General features: G+C 37.6%; 1 long non-coding RNA gene across 1 annotated transcript in view; it reads left to right on the top strand.

The window, feature by feature from the left end:
• The window catches only part of LOC119516694, a 195,392-nt gene extending 185,452 nt beyond the window's left edge, over positions 1 to 9,940 (top strand). Inside the window, exon 4 of the long non-coding RNA XR_005213350.1 lies at positions 9,141 to 9,940. This is a non-coding gene — a long non-coding RNA (uncharacterized LOC119516694). The remainder of the gene's footprint in view (positions 1 to 9,140) is intronic.
• Positions 9,941 to 24,316: the final 14,376 nt, after the last annotated feature.

Raw genomic sequence — 24,316 nt, 5'->3', positions numbered from 1 at the left:
TGGTCTCAAACCTATTGCTGATTGACACTTGTTGGGATTGAAGCATGTCCCCCAGAAAAGGCAGATTCAGGTCTCAATCCCTGGTCCTGTGGGTGTGATCCCATTTGTAAATAGGACCTTTGAAGATGTGGTTAGTTAAGGTGTGCTCCAGCTGAATGAAGGCAAACCTTAATCCAATGGGGCTGAAGTCCTTATAAGTGAAAGAAATCAAACACAGGAAGAGAAGCCACCAGAGAAACAAGAAGCTAGAAGTTAACAGAATCCAGAGGAGAAAGGACAAGATGCCACCACATACACCACCAACTGATGAAAAAGCTAAGGAACCCCAATGATTGCCAGTCAGCCAGATATAACCCTGGGAGGAAGCAAGCTCCTAGCTTCTGAAACCAGGAGCCAGTGAATTCCTGTTGTTAAGCCAATGCATTGTATGGTTATTTGTTTTAGCCACCAAAAAACTAAAACAACCCTTGAGGCTTTTATTTATACATAAACATATAAATGCCTATAATGTGTGTGTATATATAAAATAATCCTCCATATTCTAGCTAACTCTACTTCAGTATGTGGAAACCCAGATCACTGAGGTTGTTTAAACTTCTGTTCTACTGCAATTTAAATTACCATGCATTAGAGACACCAAATATGATGTGAACCCAGATATGGTGTCAGTGTCCAGGTATTGCATCATAGACTACCAGTTTTAAAAATTGGATCTTAGCCACATGATCATCATCTGTAAAGGAAAGAGAATACAACTACCTGTCACACAGTTGGTTTAGAGGTTGAGACGAGTTTAATGAATAAAAACTCTTGAACATACATGAATGTTAATGCCCTTCCCTGCTTCAGTTATGTTTTCAATCTGTTCTCACAGATTTAAAATCCATCTAAGAGCAGGTCAAGTAACTTAAAGGTGCTGCAGATTACTGATTGCATTGGAAGTCATTGGGAATTTACAGAACAGGTTATGTTTAGAAAAATGAATGTCTTTCACACTGTTTAGGAAAGTAGATCACCAGTTATTTTGAAGAACTGTGGTACTGTATTAAAAGACCATTGGATGAAGTCTGATTATGTCCAAGGGTTTAAAGATACTTGTTCTAGTTTGCTAATGCTGCTGGAATGCAAAACACCAGAGATGGATTGGCTTTTATAAAAGGGGGTTTATTTGGTTACACAGTTACAGTCTTAAGGCCATAAAGTGTCCAAGGTAACACATCAGCAATCGGGTACCTTCGCTGGAGGATGGCCAATGGTGTCCGGAAAACCTCTGTTAGCTGGAAGGCACATGGCTGGCATCTGCTCCAAAGTTCTGGTTTCAAAATGTCTTTCTCCCAGGACGTTCCTCTCTAGGCTGCAGTTCCTCAAAAATGTCACTCTTAGTTGCACTTGGGATATTTGTCCTCTCTCACCTTCTCTGGAGCAAAGGCCTGCTTTCAAAGGCCATCTTCAAACTGTCTCTCATCTGCAGCTCCTGTGCTTTCTTCAAAGTGTCCCTCTTGGCTTTAGCTCCTCTTCAAAACATCACTCACATCTGCACTGAGTTCCCTCTGCCCCTCAGCTCATTTATATAGCTCCACTGATCAAGGCCCACCCTGAATGGGTGGGGCCACACCTCCATGGAAATATCTCATCAGAGTTATCACCTACAGTTGGGTGGGGTGCATTTCCATGCAAACAACCTAATCCAAATGTTCCAACTTAATCCCCACTAATATGTCTGCCCCATAAGATTGCATCAAAGAATATGGCTTTTCCTGGGGGACATAATATATTCAAACCAGCACAATACTTATAAACTGTAAATATTTTTTAGAGGACTCCATATTTAATGTCAGCTTCTTACCTTCTTGTAACCTGACTCTTGCTGTGTAGAATAGATTAAAATAATCTAAACTTGGTGTTGATAGAAATAACACCAGATTAGAGGCCAAAGAGCTAGTTCAGTAACTGTGAGAACTGGAAGGTTTTTTTTAACTCTCTGATTTCCAGGTTCTCCATCCATAAATGGGGAAATAATACCAATTCTGCTTTCTTTTCAGAATTTTTAATGAAGATCTATTGAGCCACAGTTAAAAAGAATGTAAAGTGAGTTGTAAATGACAGAATACTCAGTAATAATGTTAGAGTAAAATTGACACAATTATAGAATTGCATGAAGAAGAATTTTGGTCCATCATAAGAAAAAACTCCATAATAAGATTAGCTGTCTAACAATGAAGTTAACTGTAGTAAGTTGTCTGTTTCTGACAGTATTCAAGTAGAATTTGGATAACTATTTGGGGAACATTTGGGTTGATCCAAGTATCTTTAAACCATGTGAGGCTCTGTTCTCCTTACGTGTACATGATATAATAGCAATGCAAGTATATTAAACATTTTCAAAAAGAGAGATAAAAAAAATAAGGGCTATTGAAAGAAATCTAAATAATAGAGTGACAAACCAGACTTAATATTATGAAGATGTCATTGTTTCCAAATCAATTGATAGATTCAGTGCAATTCCAATCAAAATCCCAAAATTAATTTTTATGATACCTGTTGAAATCCAAATTTCATATGGAAGAATAAAAGGCCAAGAGCAGCAGGATAGTCCAAGATGATTTAACTGGTATTGGAGTTATCTTCTCTTTGTAAACAACTATAAAATTGGTCAGACTACATGAACTGCTTTTGAGCATTAAACAATACGTAGATCAGAATAGTGATTCTTCAAACACTTTGAGAAACACATCTTGAGCTCCACATTCATTCAGGCCCTCTGAGGCCCTTTCCCTACCAAAGTATGAGCAGGTAGAACCTGAGGGGAGTAATGATCTCACTGAGCTGAAGAGGCAGATACTGGAGTTCTCAGGTGCAGCCATGGCTGGAATTTGTAGATTGAGGAATCAAAGGAGCTGCACATGGTGTTAGGAGTGGGGACAGAATTCTTCAGATTCATCTGGAGTCATGGTCAAAACTGGCTTGGGTATATGTAGGCAAGACACAATAAGGCCTGTAATAAATTGTCTGCTATAAGGCTGAGAACTGAATGGATATACCAAATGTTAAATAATGGAAAACTTTAGAGGTCTTGCCTGACTAGAGTGGAAAGACTTTGCTGGGTACCTCAGGCAATCAGTGCACTACCATAAGGGCCATTTCTTTAGTGAAAAGGAATATACTCTAGAGAAAGAGCCATGTCCTAAAATACCAAATATAATCAAAACAGGTTTATCTTAAAAAAGGATAAAACCAAGCCCAATATGATTAAAAGAAAATTTAGCTGCAATACAAAAAAGAAAAAATCTTCAACATCCTTGAAAGGAAGACAGTATATTCCAAATTCCTAAAATGTGTCATCCACGATGTGTACAAGAAAAATAATAACTAGACCTGCCAAGAAGCGGGAAAATAGTAAAAAGGAAAAGGAGTCAATAGAGACTAACACTGAGTTTAAGCTCTAAATGGTCATCATAAGAATCTTGAACAAGAAGAACAATTTAAACCTAAGAAAGTAGAAGAAGGAAATAATAAAAAAAGAGGCAATCAATGAAATAGAAAATGGATAAACAATTTAAAGTATCAGTAAAACCAAAAATTGATTATTCAAAAGAAAACAAAGCCCCAAACAGTAACATTGATAAATCTCTAGCTAAAGTGACCAATTAAAAAATAGAATATCCAAATTATCCATAACTAAAAGAAGGAATATCATGACAGATCCCACAAACATATTTAAAACGATGTAAGATTACTTATACTTTATTCCAATACATCTGATAAATTGATAAAATGTATAGATTCTTTGTATGACTCAAATGATCACAAATGAAAAAAATAAGATAGAGAATATCTAAATAACCAATTTCTTATAAAGAAAATGAATTTGCAATTAAACACCTTCCCACAAAAAAACAAACAAACAAAAAATCTACCCCAAGATGGCTTCACTGATGAATCCTGTCAAAAATTTAAGGAAGAAACAATACAAATCCCACACAGAATCTTACAGTAAATAAAGAAGGATGGAACACTTCCCAATTCATTTGATGAGGCCATGTTTCCTTGATACAAAAACCAAAAAAAAAAAAACCTTATAAAAGAAAATCTATAGACCAGTAACTTTCATGTATATAGATATAAACACCTTGACAAAATATGGACCAATAAAATCTAGCATATACAAATACGATACAGCATGGCTAGGAAGAATTTATCCCAGGAATGCAAGTTTGGTTAAATATTTGAAAATCAAGTGCAATTCACCATATTAACATAATAAAGAATAAAAGCATGTAGTCCTCTGAGTAAATGTGGAAAAGGATCTGAGAAAGTCCAACACCAATTCATTATGAAAGCTGTCATAAAACTAGGAATAGAAGGGAACTTTCTCAACTTGAAAAATTACTTCTACAAACAAACAAAAACTCAATTACCATTATTAACGGTGAAAGATTAAATGCTTTTTCACTAAGATTGAGAAGATAGCAAAAATGCTGATTCTCATCAATTCTTTTTAACATTGACTCTCACTTCTAGCCAATGCAGTAAGACAAGAAAATAGATTTAAGGCATTCTTACTAGAAAGGAAGCATAAAACTATTGTTTGTAGTTAACATAGTTGTCTATACACTCAAAAAAGTATCTCTGAGGAATCTACAAAAAACCTACTACAAACTAGTAAATGAATTAGCCAGATTACAGGATATAAGAACAGCATACAAAAATCAATTATCATTGTATATGTAAGAAAAAGACAATTGGAAAATGGAATTTTTAAGAACAATACCATTATATGAAATGCTTAGGTATACATTTTTAAAATATGTTCAAGGTTGGTATTGTAAAAATTACAAAACTGCTGAAGAAATTAAATATATCTTAAATATATAGAAAAATATAGAAATCCTGTTATAAGTTCAATTCTCCTCACACTGGTCTTTAGATTCTAGGCAATATCATTCAGAATCTTAACACACTTTACTCTTTTTTGCAGACATCAAAAAGCTAATTCTAAAATTTATGTGGAAATGGAAAGTGTAGTGTAAGTGCAGGGATGGACAATTTGACCAATGGAATCAGAGTCTTTTAAGAGACCTGCACATTAATGAACAATTTATATTTGAAGGAAGTGACATCTGAGCTGATTGGGAAAGGAGAATTTATTTAACACACGTAGTTGGAAAAATTGTTACCTATTTAAAAGTGAAGGAAAGATGAAATTGGATCCCTACCTTCACACTACAAATAAAAGTTAACTCCTCCAAATGAATTAATGACTGATTTTACTAACAGAAACAATTTTTTTTAAATTCTTAGTCAAATATTTAGTTGGATACTATTTAGACCTTCTGGTCTGAAATAAAATGTGTTGCCTATTAAAGTTTAATTAAGTTGATTATACTGAAATTAATTTTATTCAACAAAACAATGCCTTAAAGTAGGAAAAAGGCAAATTGTGAACTGAGAGAAGATATTCATAAAACACAACATTAACACAAGGTTAGTATCAGGTATATAAAAGGAAAACTTAGTTATCAGTAATGAAAGCATAAGTAATTTTGAAAACAGAAATATGGACAAAAGAGATGAGCAGACTTCCCTTTGAAGAGAAAATAACTGTAGCCAATGTCATTAATAATCAGAGAAATGGAAATCAAGACCAAAATAAAATCCCCTTTTATGCCCATTTAATTAAGGAAAAAAAAATCTGACAATACCAAATATTGGAGTAATTGTGAATGCACAGTTTCTCTATCACACTGTGTGTAAATTGGATCATCCGTTTTGGAAAACAGGTTTGCATTTTTATGTAAAGTTAAACATTCATTAGCCTAGGTTGTAGCAATTCTAGTCCTAGATACATACTTAAGGAAAAAATTTGCACAATTATTACCACAGAAGACACATGCAGGAATGTTCATTTAAATATTAGTCACCATAGTAAAAACCTTGAAAGGGCTCAGGAACTGGGAGTGCAGTACATGAATAAATACTAGTATATTCATAGAGTGGAATATAGTCAGCCGTGAAAACAATAAGGTGGGTGAATCTAAGCAATATATATTAGGAGCAAAAAGGAAGTTCCAAAAGATTACATTCATCATGCTACCCTTATAAAGGTAAAAACAGCTATCATTTTTTTAAAAAATCACATTTTAGTAGTGCATGCAGTTGTAACAGAATTACATGAAAAGAAAGATAACAGTCAACACAGAACATGGGAAGACAGTTACCTAGAGTGGTGAAGGCAGGGGATGGGATGGGGCCATATTATTAGATGTAGATTATTAGACGACTGTTAACGTCCTAATGCTTTGTTCTGGGTAATGGATTGAGTAATAGATTAATATTAGATTCTAAAACAAACTAAGCAAATAAATTAAATGGAGCCAATGATGATGTCATAAACCAAGGATTACAATTAATGCAATTCTATGCCAATAAGAGCCAGAAAAATATTTAAATTAAAAGACACAAAATGGGAAAGACTGTTTAAGAAAATGTGCTCAGTTCTCTAATAATGCTACTTAGAAGATTATCATTTTTTCTTTCTAGAATTTTCAACCTTGCAAACATTTTTCTTTGTAACAATTTAATTACACTATATTTACAAATTTGTGTACTGTTTACCTTTCATGGTATATCAGAGATCGTAGTATTTTTTAAAATTATTTTTAGTTTTAATGTCTTTATGGCAGAATGTGGATTAAGGTTTCAGTTCACATTTGCCTGCAAGACTCGTGCTGCCAGGCATTGGCGTAAAGCCTTACAGAGCTCTAGGAATGTCCAGATTGAACATGGTGAAAGAACCGTGTCTGGGTATCTTGTTTATTTTCTTTTACTCCTCGTATTCTTTATGCATTTTGCATATCCTCAAGTACACTAAACTCTTAGAGAATTTGCACATACACTTTCTCAAGAATTGCTCCCCACCATCACCATCTCCACACATTTGCATGACTGTCTTTTTCTCACATTTCCAATCTCTGCCTAAATGACATCTTCAGAGAGTTTTACCCTGAAAACCCCATTCAACTCGTTCCATTCCCCACTTCTGACTCTCCAATCATCTGTTTTATTCCTGTAAACACTTTACATTTTTAACTTATAATCCTATTTATTGGTTGCTTATCCTCTTTGCTCCCCTTGCCTGGAAGCTCCATGCAGGCAGGAACCATAGCTAGCTCATTCTCTCATATCTCCCAGCACATAGATCTGACTCCGTGTGCACACAGTAGGTGATCAGTAAATAAGCGATGAATTACTATTGAAGAAATACTTCAAAGAACATAGAAGCTGGTTTGAAAAATTGCCTGACACCAATTTGATAACCATGGGCATCCATAGCCCAAATAGGATGATTTCCTTCTCTGATTCTTGTTAGTGAAAATAGTAAATCTGGGCCACTGTTGTTTGCTTGGTTGCCTTTGCAAACAAGATTTTTATGAGAATCATGAACTTGGAATCTGGAAGAAAAAACATGCTTTGCCATTTGATCCCATAGCATTGTTTCTTTTCTGAGTTTTTATTTGAGTAGTGAGGTTTTAAACACATTTTGGAATATATTCCATCTGTTTGTAACTGGAAAGTTCTGAATTTTGGGTTTATTTTCATGAAAAAAAAAAAAAAAAACAAGGCACTTGGAAACTTTCTGAAAATTTTTGCATTTATTTAAAAGAGGATAGAGCATTTTATTGATTTCTCAGAGAAACTATGCATTTGCTTCACTCTTATATAGAAGCTCTTAGATTCACATCTAAGAGTTTGATTTTAAAGGCCATATGGTCATTCTACAAAAATCTCCATGAATGGGGTAATCAAGTTTGTCTTGTTCTCAGCTATATCACCATCACCTTACATAACACCTGGTTTATAGCGGAAGATGTAAATCTGTTTGAATAAAGACATATTCTCACATGGCAACGATATCTAGTGGAAAGTAGATAAAGGTTGTCCTACCCACCCTTGAAAGGAGCGAAGCCACACTGGAGGGTGTGTTAAACCTGATGGAGAAGGCTGGGGGTTCTTGGTCTTATCAGAAACCTACCATGTATGGCTTTCGGATTGGTGGTTAGGATTCTACGGCCATGAAATAATGGAATTCCATCTGTGACCTACATTTCAATGTTTTAGTTTTCTTGGCAAATGCATCTGATTAGCAATGGTAACTTTCCTGTTTTCTTCCTCGGTAGATATCTCTGAGGGCTGCCATCTGAGAACTATTATTGAGTTCTGCACTTAAGGCTTCAAATCCAAAAGTTGCAAGCTCATTATAGACATATTTATTCCCTACAAGTATTTTTTGTACCTAAACAGATGGTTTGGACACCACCCAGGTTAGTTTAGCCAGTTTTTTTTTTTTTTTAATATCTGAACAATATTTTATTATCATAAAGAAATTGTAGAACACAGCAAATAATGTAAAGACTATTTATTGGCACTTATAAAATTTCCATTTTAAAAAGTCACCAGAACTAAACTCTTCCAAGAATTCCACTATCAACTTTAAATTTTTCTCAGTAAACATGAAAATTAATAACATGATGAGATATCTCAAAATTAATGGTTTATACCTGTGTCTTCACTGATGATGTCACTGATATTATTCATTATCTGAGTCTTTCTGTTAATAATTATTGAATGTCAATTATATCCACACTGGGAGGGACCCAAACATAATTTACACTACAGTTCTTCTACCAAAATACAGTAGGTAAGAGAAGACATATTCTCACATGGCAATGATATCTAGTGGAAAGTAGATAAAGGTTGTCAGAGGGCTGCAAAGAAGCTGGGTGTCCTAGTACAGGAAGAAAGGGATAAAAGCATTACCAAGATCTGGACCTCTATTAGGGCATAATCAGAGCAACTCTAAATCCCTACAAGCCTTTGAAGAGCCCTTAAGACCCAGTTTGAATAAAACATATCATCAAAGTTTAGTACTGGAGGAAAGATGTAAATAAGAAAGTGTACACATTAGGAGTCATTCATTCATACATTTAATATTTTTCCTCTCTCAAGTGTTACAGTGCAACTCAATGCCAAGTCATAGTATAAGACCATTTCCAAGGTGTCTTTGAACTATCCAATTTACAACTGGATATGTAGAGTATCTTAAGTCAAAAATGCTTAAATATTTCATTTCCTCTCCTTAGATTCAATATGAAGCTCTCAAAAAATATATCAAATTCTTTTTCCGGAGAAGAAAGGAGACCTGGAGACACTATGATGTGTGTCTGCTACCATTAACTCATGTTGCGTCAAGAGAACACAACACCTTGAGGAAGCAGAGAGGAATCAGTCCCTACTCTAAAAAAAGAAAACACAATTCCAACATTTGTCTACTCTTCAAAATGCAAAGAAGCAATTGTCTGAACTGTTTCCAGAAAGTTGCCTTGGTGAATGTCACACGTCAGCCTGTCCTTGTGGGGATCTTGGTAGGGCTGCTACTCAGTGTGGTTCATGTGCCATGGACGACTTCTGGGTTCCTCAACTACACTTCACACCTCTAACCCCTGCGTAGATACAACCTTCTACTTATTCAAGCTGTTATCTCGGTGTGTGGAGACAATCTGTTTGGAAATGGTGCAGTTTCAGTTCTATCCAGTTCATGAACTGAGTCACTTTCATCAGGTCTTCCTAGACCTTCTGCAGTGTGTTATTTCTTTCTAAAGCATGTTTCTAAAGTACATGCACTATTGGAATGTTTTGTTTTGTTTTGTTGTCTCCCTTTTTCCTTTGTCCTTTCAAAAAAGATGTCCCTGAAAACCAAACAAAATCAGACATGGGCAAACAATTTATCCACAGGCTCACTCCTTAGTTTTCTTTCTGTTGTTTTTGTGTTTGTGAACCTGGGGCAATGTTTATTTTCATGGAGAATATAGCTTGGGGGTAAAAACAAAAAAAAACTTTCAAATTCTGTAATTTTTCTTATTGAACATACTTGTATTTTTTTCTGAAAATAAAATTTGATTAAAAGAATTTTCCTATTCAAAAATCATATTTAAGATTTTTGTTCAGTCATTTGCTGCCTCTCTAATGTTACATATCTCGTTTATTTATAGAGATCACTGTAAAATGAATTGCAAAAATTTATTCTGAAATACAAATTTCTATAAACTTTTTGAAAGCCAGAATTGGGATGACACCAAGCCATGAAATGCACTACTTTGTGAAGAGTATAAAATGTATGTTTACATGACACATTTTCCTTCTTTCAATACAGTGTAGAAAATAGGAAAGAGCTGATTCACAGGAAGGGTTCGATTTTCCAATGATTTTAACATCTATCATTCCCAAGAAAACTTGTTAGTTCTATGAAATTGGCAGCTTTTTGTGGCTGTTAAGAAAATATAAATTAATAAGAATACGTCAGTAGCCCGATCTATTTTCCAAGCCTGGGGACATCAATCAACTCCCGAGCAAATGAAATGCCCTTGACAAGTTAGTGTTATTTCGAGGGCATTAATGGTAAAAGAGAAATTACTTGACCAACATATTTCTCAGAATTTTCTGGAAATTCTATATCAATGATAGGTGCTATCGTATAATTAAGAACTTGACTATACACTGCATTTTAATTTTCTTCTAGTTTATCTAGAGAATGCATTTTTCCCCTTTCCTTTAAGAAGCATAATTACACAGCCCTTAATAGAAGCTGCAGCAAATATTTAAATTTGCTCTTAGCATGGAAGGCAGTGGAGACCACATGGAAATACTCTTGCTTTCTCACCATATGTGTCTCCAAATAGTGTCAGATATTTGATACTTTCAAGTTTCTTCTCTGGATAGAGATTATGGCTTTTAAGAGAAAATTATAGATCAAAAAAATAAAAATAAACCCAAGTCCAGAGAAACCACAGCTCTTTCAAATCAAAGTCATCATTTTACTTTAATGCTCTTTGGTTTTCACCATAAAGGTTTATCAAGGTCAATTTAGAAGTGATGTGATAGTTAGAAAAAACAAACGAAACCATGAGTTTGGAGTTAGGTTCCAATGCCAGCTCTATCCTACTAATTTTGTAGTTTGGGGAAAATACTCAAGTTCTCTAATCTTCCCATTTTTAATTTGCAAAATAAATCCATCAGGGCTGTTTTAAGAATTAAGCAAACCAATGTAAGCAAAAAGACTATTTTCAGTGCCTGGCATGACAGGTTTTTTGAAAAGCGTTAATATTAGGCAGGCAGTACCACTGATGGGAACAGAAGGACACTGATAAAGAAAATAAATTAAGAGCATCCTTGTAGGTTGTCCCAAAGTTTTTTTGTACCATTGTACATGTAGAAAATGATCATTTTGGACAGCCCACTGGAGTAAGAAGAGGCTGCTGGTAGAAGCAGACATTGGGCTCAGAGATAAGACTGTTCTGGGTCTTTGCTATCTGGCCTGCTAGACAGCCAAGGGGATCAATATCTTGGCAAACCTGTCACCAGGAGCTCCGCATCATACTGCTGAGACATTGTGACTCTAGACTGTCATCATATTCCATCATAACAGGTAGGGTTATGATGGTTTGCGAGATAAAAGAAGACTACAGTGTGGCAAAAACATCCTGTTTGGTTCAGCAACATTCAGTCAGGTCATTCACGGCAAGCCTGCCCAACTGGGTTTCCAAGGTCATGCCCTAATTTGGGGAGAGGGTTAAGGAGAATTAAGGAGAAAGGGGGAATTGAGATATAGTCTGGCTACCAGTTGAAATGGATAGATAGATGGATTGGACCCATTTTAATTTATGATGAAGATTAGGGGATTAGAAAGCTTAATAACTTGATTTCCTTCTAATTGAGAAATTGCTGCCGGCAATCTATAAAAACCTGCCATGAGATAGGAAACTTCTGTTAGACAAATTGTGTTTGTTGTTTTGTTGTTGTTACATTGTTCTTAATTAGGGAATTGAGCCAGATTAATAGTTCTCAACTCAAGCTACACATCAGAATCACCTGCAGAGCTTAAAAAACAAAGCAAAAGTAAAACAAAACAGAAAAACTATGATGTCAGTGCCCCATCTCCATCCCTAAAGATTCTGATTTAATTGATCAGAGCTGCACCTGAGGATGACACTTTTTAAATCTCATGAAGTGATTCTAATGCCTAGCTACTGAGCTAACATCAGAATCCTCTTTTTCTATTATCACCAAGGAAATTTCTAGCAATAATGATAAAAAGAAAGAAAGAAGAAAATAGAATAATTTGTGGGAAGATAAAGCTATAAATACTAATCTATGAGTGTGTGATGGAATTCCAGGGTGCTTTTCTCCATTCTGAAGACAAATCTTCATAACTTTGGGATATGTTGAAAGGAAGGAAGTCTTTGTAAAAGAGGAGGCATCTGAGCTTTACAGTAGACATAAAGTTTCAGCACCGTGGCTAAGGAAAATATACCAAGCTTTATCCCATACATAGGGTGACCAACCATCGGTTTGCCCCAAACTATATCCTGGTTTTATCACTCAAAGTCTCACATCCCAGGAACCTCTCATTCCTAGGTAAACTAGGATGGTGGTCACCATACTACAAGATAATGCTTTTTTAAACAACTTAACTTTTGACTGAACTGATATGCATGTCTGGAAATAATAAGCCAGTGGCTTATTGGTTTGACAACTGGCTGACAACTGTTTATGGTTATTCTAAAGCTAACCAGCTGAGTCCTCAAAAATAAATAAGCCCATAGATGAATAAATTAATACATAGAGAAAGAAAGAACAGGAACTCTGCATGTACTTGATATTTAGAGTCTGAATTGATTACTTCCTGTAAGCTGGAAATGATTCACTATCAACATATTCACTGCAATGTCACCTGTCTATTTGAAAAGCTATCACATGTCTGTCTATTTCCTAAGGTCATGGCAGTGCCTCTGCTTTACACCAAGGATAAGAAGAACTTGCTTTCTAGGTGACTGATCATTTTATGCCTAGGATGTAGATTGAGGATTCATCCACTGTGTGATCCAACAATCCTTATGTCTAATTTTGTAATTTTGTTTTTTTATTTGATGGCAATGGCTAGCTCTGCCTCTTCTTGTAAAGACCCACAAGTTCTTAAGTCAATCCGAACTTAATGTATACTTTGAATAATATCAGTGTGTAGTAGTCATACTGATATTTAAGACCTTGAGCAAGTGTGTTCGTCAGCTTTCACTAGGTTATGTTGCAATAACAAAAGCTCCAATATCTCAGTGGCTTACCAGAGGGAGAAGAAAAGAAAAGTTTTATTTTCTGGCTCATATTACATGACGGCTGCTATGGTCTGACTGCAGTTCTGCTCTGCATGTCTTCCCATTATGGGGCTCAGGCTCAATGAACAGTCACTATGTGGAATGTGCCATTCTCTTTTCAGGGACAAAGTGCAGGAGAACTGGTAGAGACACAACATGCTTTTAAACTTCTGCTTGGATGAAGCATATTGTGCTGGTTTCAATCTGTTATGTACCCCAGAAAAGACCATGTTCTTTTAATCCATTCTTGTGGGGGCAGACCAATGGTGGGTGAAACCTTTCGGTTAGGCTATTTCAATTGAGACGACCCAGCCCATTCAGTGTGGGTCTTAATCCTTTACTGGAGTCCTTTGTGAAGAGGATAAGAGATAGCAAAAGTCCAGGGAGCTTAGACAGAAGCCCAGAGACATTTGGAGAGAGCCATTGAAGCTAGAACCCATGAGAGAAGAACTAGCAGACATCACCATGTGCCTTCCCATGTTACAGAGGAACCCCAGATGCCAGCAGCCCTTCCTCAGAGAAGGTATCTTCCTCTTGATGCCTTAATTTGGACATTTTCATGGTGTTCGAACTGTAAATATGTAACCTAATAAATCCCCATTGAATAAGCCAACCCATTTCTGGTATATTGCATTCTGGCAACTTTAGCAAACCAAAACACATATGGTATGTTGGCTCACTCTCCATTAGCCAAAGGAACTCAAATGTCCAAGTGCAATATTAGCAGGACAGGGACACATCCTTCACACATAAGGTGCTGCAACTCACATGGCAATCATTCGGGTTCTAAAATCTTATAGGACAGGCCAGTGAACTGTCAGAAACAATAATATAATCCACCAGAAATCCACTTAACATACCCCAGCCTGTGCCATCCACTATAAGACACAGATTATAAAACCCACTTGACAGAGTTATTGTGAGAATTAAATTACATAATGCATGGATGGCATCCAGTTGAGAGCTGGCACTAAGAATGGTGTTCAAAATATATATTATCTGTCTCTTCCAGTAGATTTTCTGATGTATTTAGGGGCCCATAAATTTTAATGAATTTTGGGAAAGACCTAGTTGGCAGGACAATTCAAACTTGATAAACTAAAAACCAGTAATGCAAAAAAATTAAGAGTTGGAAGAGGTATGAGCAAATAGAGCAAGTGAAGGGTATAGGTTGAGAGTGGTGGGGTTGGGGCTTCCTAGCTCCAGGGCTGTTGATGAATCAGACTGGCTCTTTCCTAGAAATTCAACCAGAATGACTTTTCCAAAACTACTAAAAAATAAAAAAATTAAAAAAAAACAGCACTCTACAGTGGAAAAAGCATTGTACCATGAAGCGTTGAGAAATCTGCTCTAGTTTTACGTGCTACTAGCTTAAGTGCATTACTGAAGCTGACTGAGCCTCAGTTTCTTCAACTGTATGAAAGGAATAATTATACCCACCTTGCAGGGTGATAGGAAAGAGTACTGATAATGTATGTACATAATAGCACCCAACAAATGAAAACTATTGTTCAAAACAAGACCCAGGTCTGACTGCAATTTAGCACATTTTTTTTCCCTGCCTGTGAAGTCTGTGAGCAGAAGCCCCTACCTGGGGTTGTATTGACAAAACTTTTGAGTGGACTTCTGGAGGCTTTTCAGAAATCCTGTTCCATATACTGGAGTCTTTGCTTTCTAAAGAATTCCAGAAGCCATGTCTTTTAACCCCTCCCCTTGAAGAATAAGAAAATTGAGACTCAGAAGGAGGAGGTAGTTTTCCAAAAGTCATGTGGCTGAAGAGTAAAATGTGTCAGACAATCTACAATACCTAAGTGATTATTTAGAACTTTCTCCTGCTCTCTAAAGGACTTATGTTCTGCATCACCCTGGTCTGAAGGGGTTTGCCACCTAAGAAGGGTAAGGAAATCTGTCAGGTTACTTTAGGATGTTTAAAGCAGTCTACACCAAGGCATGCACAGCCATTATAGCAGCAACTTTGGAGAAAAATTTACTTTTACTTTCTATTAATGTATGGTATCTGGGGAAGTAAAACACATATCCATGGGCAATGCTGAGAATGCCTGTGAGGACAAAAAGAAGCAAAGCAAACCCTAGAAAGGGTTTGTGAAAGGTACTGCGATGACAACTCCCAACATTTTGGACACATGAAAATCAGTTTAATTTCCAATTTTCTTCTGTAGAATGAAAAAGAGGGATTTTCTTCCCATTTTTCTTGTTTCTTTTCTTTTCTTTTTTTTTTTTTTTGCTTGCCTCAGTCATACCACTAATTATTTAGTGGTCTTTCAAACCTTTTGTAATCTCTACTCGAGAAAGCCCTGAAAGATATTAATTCTTAGCCATGTGCCTCATAAATGAAGGCCATTCTGCTATACTTAATGACAAGGCTGAGGCAGCAAGATGTCATTTGCTTTTTTCTCGGTTTTTAAATTGCTTTCTAAATGAACTACAGCTGTGAGGGCCAGGTGCTGTGATCCCTTTAGAAAGATCAGGAAATGATGAAATCCAAAATTTCAAAGTGTGATGGATGTCAGCTCCCGATTTGGTGTGTGTGAGGTCACCCCCATGCACCTGGTGCCATCTCCACAACAGAATTACTTTTCTGTGGGGGAAAAAAAAAGAGGAAAGAGAGAGAGAGAGAGAGAGGGAGAGAGAGAGAGAGATGCACATGTCTAATGCGAGTGCAACAATAAGAGAAACAGTTTATAATTATCTCTTTGTTTGCGCCTCATCTAGATGGAAATAGTGAAATGTGCCGTCTCCCCCACCCCCACCCCCTTTCTCATTATAGGTATCGCTGCTGTATTAAACCCAAGATTTTTGTGAATCGCAGAGTTGGTTTGGTGGCAACCCGGAAGGCACTCTGAAGCCAATGTCATGTTATGATGATGGGGGTGGGGGGGTTGGGGGAGATGGAGAGAGTCAGTGAGAGAGAGAGCGAATGTGTTCATCAAGGCTCCTTTCCACTTAATTAATTAAAATCCGTAACCTTGATGCCAGGGACACTGCTTGCTTCTGTGAGCTCTCTCTGCATCCCAGGCTCAGTAGGTGCTGCCTTTGGGGTGGTTGGCTGAGGGCAGACCTGTCCACCGTCCACCCAGGCCCTAAGGAGGGGGAGACTGTCACGTGCAGGGCTCTTTAGTCATCACCAGTCACTCATTCTTCTTGCCCAGCATGAAGCTCTAGGTGAAATCTGTTTACGAGACCTTCTTCTTGCAGTCCTCCAACAGAGGAAATAACGCATGATTGTGCTTATTATCTCAAAGCTGTAACACCCCCCACCCCCCAGGATATGTCTTTTTCAGAGCTGGATGCCTGCCAGGGTCAACCCCATTTTCTCTGGGAAACCTGCCCAGTCTGTCCAAGAAGGAGTGGGGAGTCCCTGGAACTCCCACAGCCCTTCTGCTCAGAACTGCTCATGGGGTTCTGAACTTGACAGCCTTGCGGGCGAGAGGTGCACGGCAAAAGAGTGAGGCAGGCTGGGATAGAGCTTTGGCCCATACTTACAGCACACCCTAGGCTTGGAGAGTTACTTAACCTCTTTCAGTCTTAATCTCCTCATCTGTAAAATGAGAGAAGAAATACATAGTGTTTTAGTGAAAATTGACTAATAAGATATACGTAAAACACCTAGTACAGAGCTTCACACAAAGTTGGTGATGTAGAAATATTAATCTCCACAGCCTAATATCCTCATCTCCTATCTTCAGTACATTAGGTGCAAAGTAGAGTGGAAAGGACCAGAGAGTTAGACTTAGGATTGAACAGTGGAGAATAATTGGGGAACAGCTCCCAATTCCAGCCTTTTCTAGATTCCTAGCTTTCCCTAATTAGCTCAGCCTTTGTGGGTCTTAGTTTCCTCATCTGTTCAATGGAGACATTAAAATATTCAACTTCATTTATCATGGCAAGGACAAAATGAGATAATAGATATCAAAGTGCTCTGTATTCAGTGAAGAAGGGAATGATGTGCAGATATTAGTTGATGGAATGTTACTGTCATCCCTCCTACAAAATGGTGACTGTTTCTTTTTCTTTCACAGCACTTAGCTGATGTCTGTATCTGTTTTCTCTATCACTACTCATGATAACCCTATGTGTAATTATTAGAATTAGCCAAATGCTAAATATATCCTGGGGAGGAGTAAGTAATGATGAAGCAAATGAAGAGGGAGTTACTGACCTAAAATATAGCATGAGCCCAACCACAAGGAAAAGCTCTCAACCCAATTGGAGGAACCTAATAGCAATTTCCCAATTGAGTAGTTTTAGAGAAAAATTAAATAAAATAAAATGCTATCACATAGCTGTTGCCCAAATGAGAAGAAACTGAGGTTTATTTGAATACCAGTGGGTTTAATTGGCTTAACCGCCGATTGCTGTTTTTAGGCTTTAATGACCGTAAATGTGGGATTGTTTTCTGTGCCTGAGCTGTGCCTGGCTGATTCCAAAGAGGAGGTCTAGAGACACTAGAAAAAATAAAAACATAACAAAATAAAAAAAAAATTTGAAAAACTTCATATGGTTGTTACTTACTGTGCTGGTTTGAATGTTATGTACCCCAGAAATGTCTATGTTCTTTTAATCCAATCTTGTGCAGACTTATTGTGGGTGGGACCTTTTTATTAGGTTGTTTCCATGGAGATGTGACCCTGCCCATTCAAGGGGAGTCTTAATCGCCTTGCTGGAATCCTCTATGAGAGAACAAAAGGCAGAGACATTTTGGAGGGAGTTCAGAGAAGCTAAGAGAGACAGAAGCCCAGAGATATTTTGGAGAAAGCCATTTTGAAACCAAAACCCAAGAGAAGAAGGACTAGCAGATATTGCCATGTACCTTCCCGTGTGACAGTGGAACCCTGGATGCCATCAGCCTTTCCTCAGAGAAGGTATCTACCTCTTGATGCCTTAATTTGGACATTTTCATGGCCTTGGCAGTGCAAATTTGCAATCTAATAAATCCCCATTGAAAAAGCCAACCCATTTCTGGTATTTTGCATTCCAGCAGCTTTAGCAAACCGAAACATTTACCAATTGCATCATCAGGGAAACCAGCTATATGAGGCATCCCTAATTTGGGAGACTGGTGCTAAGGAGGCCAGCTGTGCTGTCTCACCAGTCATTTCGGAGTTTGCACCAGGAAGCATGGAAGCATCACAAGCAGTGAATCTACTGATAGGAAACAAGATCTCTCTCCTGAGCACTAGCCCCAAATTTCCATCTGGATGTTTGACTCCTCCACTTCAGCATTTCCAAAACTGTTGTAGCCATCTTCTCAAACCAATCTCTCCAGATCTATTAGGCTGTCTTCAGTTCTAGCCATTTTCTACTTCAAGTTCATCCATGTTTAAATCTACTTGCTCACTTCCTTTGCTTTCGTAGACACTCAGTAAGACTGAGATGAGTAGATTAAGCTGGTCTGTGGCTCACAGAGGCACAGCCACTGAGTCACTCGCCTGTCAAGGAGCATGCTTTCTGGATGACCACCAACTCTTTGACTCTTTCTTCAACACTGATTACAGATGACAAATGACTCCGGCTGAGGATGGACCTCAAGATTTTGAACTCTAGATGAAAGGACAATTAAAGATAAAATTTTAAGATAAAATTGTCCTTAAAATTTGCAGTTTTATGCTCCCTACCAGGCGGAGGTCTGTATTTACCTTTGATACAAACTTTTCCTTTGTTCTGGATAAGCCACCCAACAGATCTTTCCGTATGCAAATGTAGATCAAAGACCTTCTGGAATGGAGTTAAACTGTTCTGCATAATAATGTGGAAGGTTGTCTTTATGGGGCACAGAGCTACTTAACCTCTCTATGGATTTCTCTTCTCTTTAAAATTTCTTCTTTCCCAAATCTAAATAAAGATTGCCCTTTGATTGAAAAATTATTGCTAATTTTAGAGGAGATTGTGTGTGTTGTGCATGCATTCGTGTTCAAATATTTTGTAGATGGAAAATTAGAAATAGTGACCTCCAAAGACTGTTCAAAAGATGTGAATACCTGAAAAGAACAACTAAGCAAAGAGGGGGGAACATAGCAGGAGCTGCTTAACAGACTTGTACATAGTTCTCACGTAACTTCTAAGTCTTCTATTCTTTGGGGTAATACTGCCCCATCCTTCAGGCAAAATCATTGGAAGTTCACAATATGACTACTTTTCAAGAAGATGTGTGCTCAGATTGCTCGAGATTGTTTTAAACTGCATTAGAGGTGAGTATGCATTCCACGCATTGCAAAGGAGAACTGGACAATGACCTTTTAATTTTCAACATTTTTTTCTTTTAGAAATTATACCTCTGTTAATGTAGCCTAAGAATACATGAACTTTTGGTGTAACACATTACAGTGCTGTCCCACACACAACAGACTGAATTTATGGCAGATAGAAATCAAATATAGTCCTCACATTTTGGAAATTAAATTGTTTCTTAGTATCAAGTATAAGACCTGATTTCCCCCCCATTTTAAACTTAATTTTGTTAGATTGCCTTCCATCTGTTTTGATCTTTTTATGACCCAGAGAAAGGTTTAGGGACACAGCCCTGTATCACCAGCATTTCAATCAAAATATCATTAGAGATCTTGCTAAATGCCTTGCTGAAGTTCAGATCTATATGTTTTTCCTGAATACCCATCTAAAATCCTGACAAATTAAAAATGCAGTCATCATCATGTACAAATGTAAAACATAGTCTCTATATATTGTGCTTTACTGTTATCAAGGCTGATAAACACATATGATCCTACTTGGAATTCCCAACAACCCCAGGAAGGCAAGTTGGGCATGCCCTACATTGATCAAGTGGATCAATTCGAACCAGAATCATGATCATCTAACTTGTGATTCACCTCTCTTCTAATTAAATCACAGAGTTTTGCTTTTAAGAAATTAGACCCAGTGGGTATTAGACCCATACCATACATTTATAGCTACAAACTCTCACAAGACAATGGGAAATCAACTTTGCTTGTTCTAAACTGTACCACAAAAATATGCAGAAACATAGGATCTCAGAGTTGTGAGGGTCCTCAGAGCTCATTCAGGCTTTCCTACCCTCCATAACCCAGAAATCACTACTACAAACTCAGGCACAGGGGACCAATCTCCTCTGCATTTATATTGACTGTGAAAGGAGCTGTTTGCACCAGGCCGCCCATCTCCTGTCTGGCAGATTGGAGATTCTTCCGTAGGGTAGCAGAAAGCTGCCTCTTCCACCTTCTTCTGTAGACTCTAGATGCTTCCCAAGTACTTGCCCAGATTGTCTTGTTCTTCAGGTGTTTGAAAAACTGCTCTCATTTATGGGCCTTTGTCTCTCTTCCGTAGACACTATTTCCTCAATTTATTTACTCTGCCACTGGCCTAGTTCTCAAACCACCTCGCAGATCTCTCCCCCTCTTCTCAATGTGCTCCAGTTTTTCAGCATCTTAAAATGTGACACCCGTAATTAAGCAGGATGCTCCAGATGTGGTTTGATTGGCACAAAATTATTTCCTCTTTTGTTGTGGACTATGATGTTTCCTAATGTTGTTTACTGCTTTTTATGTAATCGTTATTTCATACTGGAGATACTTCTGATCCTGAAATTACCTAAAGCTGGGGTTCTTTTGTTTCTCCATGGATTTAACAGCCTGTTTCCCCCAGTTTTATTCCTGTACTATTGATTGTTTGAACTTACGTGTAGGATTTCTTCTTTGTCCTTGTTAGATTTCATCTCTAATTTGCCTGTAATTCAATCTATTGAACTCTTTGACCCATCAGTGCATTTGCTATTTAATATCTATGTGTCTGATAAACACGTCTTTCGTATTTTCAAAATTCTGGATGAAAATACTGAATACCATTCAGGAATGAATCTTTCAGGCTATATTAAAATTATTATCTATCTGTTGTTTCCTTTCACTCCTTTTACCTATCACTGTACTTTTTGACACAGGATGTAAACAAGATATTTACCAGTTACCACTGTTCAAGAAAACTGGGGGATGCACAAATACACAAAGAGCTCAGTTTGCATTTGGTGGAGCAAAATCTAGCATAATGGGAAGCACCAGTAGAGGAAACTAGATTATTAAACAGGCACCAAACATTTTAAGGATTCAGAGGGAAAAATGACAAAGGTGAATTTGATTTTCTTTTTTTAAACTTTTTCTGAAAAGGAGGTGGAATTTGGGTCTGTATTTGCATATAATCACAATGCAATGTGTTATATATTAGAAGAAAATTGTGTACCAAATGCCAGGCACTGCAGAGTTGAGAGTATAATTGTAGAAGAGTAAGTAAAAGTTAAAGGTGTACAGGTGAGTAGAATTTGGGAGCATCAGGAGGCAAGAGCCATACAAAAAGAAAGAGAAGTTGAGTTTTAATGATCACTTTCATTCATCCATTCATTCACTTAGCAAATACTTACAGAGTGCCTGCTATCTGCCAAGTACTGTTCTAGAAGACAGCAATGAATAATACAGACAAAAACTCTTGCACACCCACAGTTCGTAGGAATGTACTGAGCATGTAATAAGAAAATGTCCATTTGGTTGTAGAGCAAAGTGTTGAACAGAAAAGTAAAGCAGGGAAGGGGGTAAGAAAATGTTTGAGTGGGTAGGAGTACCTGCCATTTTAGATTCGGTGCCAAGGGCAGGCCTCAATGAAAAGCTGGCAGTTGAGTGATTACCTGAAGTAAGGTTTAAGTCATTATATATCACAGTTCAGGTGGAAGGAATAGCAAACACTAAGACCCTAAGTGTATATAGTAAGTAGTAAGTAAGCATGTGTGCCTGTGGTGTCTGAGGAAGAGGGAGAAGGCAATGTACTTGGAGCAAATTTTGCAAGAGCAAAAATAGAAGACAATGTCAGGGGGTAACAGGTTAGTGCATTGCAGATCAGGCTAGTCTTTTGGGTCATTTTAAGAAATTTGGCTTTTATTCTAATATAGAAGGACATAACAAACCACCCCAATACTCAGCAACTTTAAACAATAAGCATTCATTTTTACTCTACAAGTCACAAGGTAGTATTTCTGGCCTTGGATGGGCTCATACTTGGGCTTATGTCAGCTCTTGGTAAGGTCATCACCTCTGCTGACCTTGATTAGACTTTCTCACATATTTGGTGGTTCACTAGCTTTCGGCTAGTCTAGCAGAGTATTGGCTGGGAAAACTGGGTTGTCTTCCAGCAGGCTAGCCTTTGCTTGTTCACAAGGAAATGCCAAGATACCAAGAGAAAGAATGGAGTGAAACTTAGGCACAGAATTATTATGTGTGCTACATTCTAAGCAAGTCACAAGACCTGAATCAAGCATGGGGGAATAAATTTTACCTCAATCGAAGGTACTGCAAAGACACATTGCAAAGCTCACATATGCAGGAGGGTTGGAGATTGTGGTCCTTTTTGTAATCACCCTGCCACTGAGGCTATTGCAGTATCCAGATAAAAAAATGATAAGGGTTAGGTTCATGTGTCAACTTGGCCAGGTTATGGTGCTCAGTTGTTTGGTCAAGTGAGCACTGGCCTGATTGTTACTGTGAGGACATTTTGTGGCCTTAAATCATCCGTAAGTTGACTGCATCTATGGCTGATTCCATCTACAATCAGCTGAGAAGACTGCTTTCAACAATGAGAGACATCTCATCTGATCAGTTGAAGGCTTTCAAAGGAGAAGTAATGATTTCAGTGGTCAGAAGACAGAATTTCTATCTCTACTTCAGCCAGCCAACTTCTCCTGAGGAATTCATTGAAAACCTCCATCTGAGTTCCCAACCTTCAGCCTGCCCTATGAAACTTGAACTTGTGCATCCCCATAGTCATGTGAAACAATTTTTATAAAACTCTCATAGCATTTACAGGTATCTCCTGTCAGTTCTTTTCCCCCAGAGAATCCTGACTAATACAGGTGGTTTCAGTGGAGTTACTGTCATTGAATTCTGGATATAGTTTGAGGGTAAGAGATTCAAACATGAGAATGAATGAGACAGGGAGAGTACTCAAAGATGACTCTGAAGTTTTGGACCTGTGCAACTGGAATAATCAAGTTTCCATTTACTGAATGTGGAAAGACTTCAAGGGGAGCAGTTTGGAAAGGACAATTATGAAGGAGCTCTGCTTTGTACATATTACATTAGAGGTTTATTAAATAGCTAAGAAGGATTTTCAATAGGAAGTAGAATATATGAGTGTGGAATTCAGGGGGTTTCTGGTCTGGAGATATAAATTTGGGAGGCTTTGCATATGAATGACATATAAAATCTTGGCAAAGAAAGTTAATGCAATTGAGAAAAGATCCAAGGGCAAAGTTGTGGGACACTCCAGCAGCAAGAGGTCAGGGAAATGAGGAACAATGAGTAAAGGAGCCTGGGAATTAGTGGCTGGAGAGAGGACCATCCAGAGACAAAGCAAATCGACATCCTTGATGTGGTGGGAACACAGAACATGTTTAGAGAGAAGCAGATGGAAAGATTGAGATCAAGTTAGAAAGAGTTTTGCATTCCATGCTAAGGTGATGGATTTAGTTGGAGGGAAAATTGTCTTCCCTGTCTTCACATACTGAAAGTAGAGGCACAATCTCAAAACTCTAATCATCTCTGAAAGAAGTGCCCTAAGCAGACCTGTTCAGGGACGGGGACATTTCACCATGCACGTTCACATTGTGACACCTCAAATTATGGTGCCTAGATCTAAAATTATGTCAGATCATTAGACTACAACTGGTTTGCCAAGGCAATGGCCCCCAAATGTGCTTTGTCCATACTTGAATTCCTGTAGATCTCATAGCATCACCATAGTTCAGTGGCAAATTGTTGCATATGATGGGGGAGCACAGAGGCAGGTCTAGGGGACTCGGGTCTCTTATTCTCTCTGAGGAAGCACTGGCAGCAGAGAGCTGGAGCTCCTAAGCAGAACAGTTAAAGACTGGAGAAACAAATTTGCTGAAAAGGACCAGCTATTTAATTTTATTCATCCTGTATCAAATTTCTGCATCTCACAGTTTGGGCACAACAGGAGGTGACACTGTTAACTGTTACTCTTTTCACTTCCTTTTTTTCCCCCTCACTGAACATAAACATATCATTACACAGTTACACTCCACTATATTTAGAGTTGATTTTTAACTATCTATT

The sequence above is a fragment of the Choloepus didactylus genome, chromosome 20, assembly GCF_015220235.1.
Source record: "Choloepus didactylus isolate mChoDid1 chromosome 20, mChoDid1.pri, whole genome shotgun sequence".
Lineage (NCBI taxonomy): Eukaryota > Metazoa > Chordata > Mammalia > Pilosa > Megalonychidae > Choloepus > Choloepus didactylus.
The sequence above is the reverse complement of the archived record's forward strand: the minus strand, read 5'-3'. Positions and strand labels throughout refer to the sequence as shown.